The sequence below is a fragment of the Poecilia reticulata genome, linkage group LG3, assembly GCF_000633615.1.
Source record: "Poecilia reticulata strain Guanapo linkage group LG3, Guppy_female_1.0+MT, whole genome shotgun sequence".
Lineage (NCBI taxonomy): Eukaryota > Metazoa > Chordata > Actinopteri > Cyprinodontiformes > Poeciliidae > Poecilia > Poecilia reticulata.
This window is the reverse complement of record NC_024333.1, coordinates 27,792,296-27,793,095: the sequence shown is the minus strand read 5'-3', so window position 1 is coordinate 27,793,095 and position 800 is coordinate 27,792,296.

Sequence of the window (800 nt, the reverse complement as noted above, 5' to 3'; positions counted from 1 at the left end):
GTTAGTACATTAGCTCCACTTGACAACAAACTAAGTTTTAGCCACATAAAACAGATGTTTTTATTTTCCGATAAGCAGATGAATATATAATGCAGTCTCTAATTAGTCAAATCACAAACTGTTACTCGTTGGAAAAAGAAAAAAAAATTCTGAACCACAATAAAGCCTACCACTGTTAGAAAATAAAATGGTAACAATTGACTTTTTCCTTAAATCTTCAAGCTAATAACTAAAATATAAGATTGTTTTAATAGCCAAAATATTTGGTGTAAATGGTGCATATTGTTTTTCTATAGTCAGAGTAATGATGTCAGTAAATACCTGTCAAAATATTGCCACTGATGCATGACGTCCACTTTAGTAGACAGGTAATCATTTGTAATTTCTCCAAATACAAAGTTGTTATTTGGAAACTACATCAGTAGTTTTAGTCTTTGCTTCATGTCACAATATATTTTTTACCTGCAAGAGTTTCTACAGTAGAAGGAGGAAATGGATATTTCTGAGTGGGACAGCAKGCTTTTTCATGTCTGCCATTCTGGATTTAACAAAAATTTCTTGTACTTGCAGTGGATGGCCAGTAGATGGCAGTGTATTTTATACTGCACCAGTGTCCACTTCAATGGTGTGTGTGCATTTACAAAAAGACCCCTCTTGACCCCACTGGGGACAAAGGTTTAAGAAAATGAATTGATTGGTAGAATAGAGACTAGCATGGAGGCTAGATCTCTCACACTTTGAAAACCTCTGGGCTTCACTGAAGATCAAGTTTTGTATTTTGTGATTTATTATGTAATGAT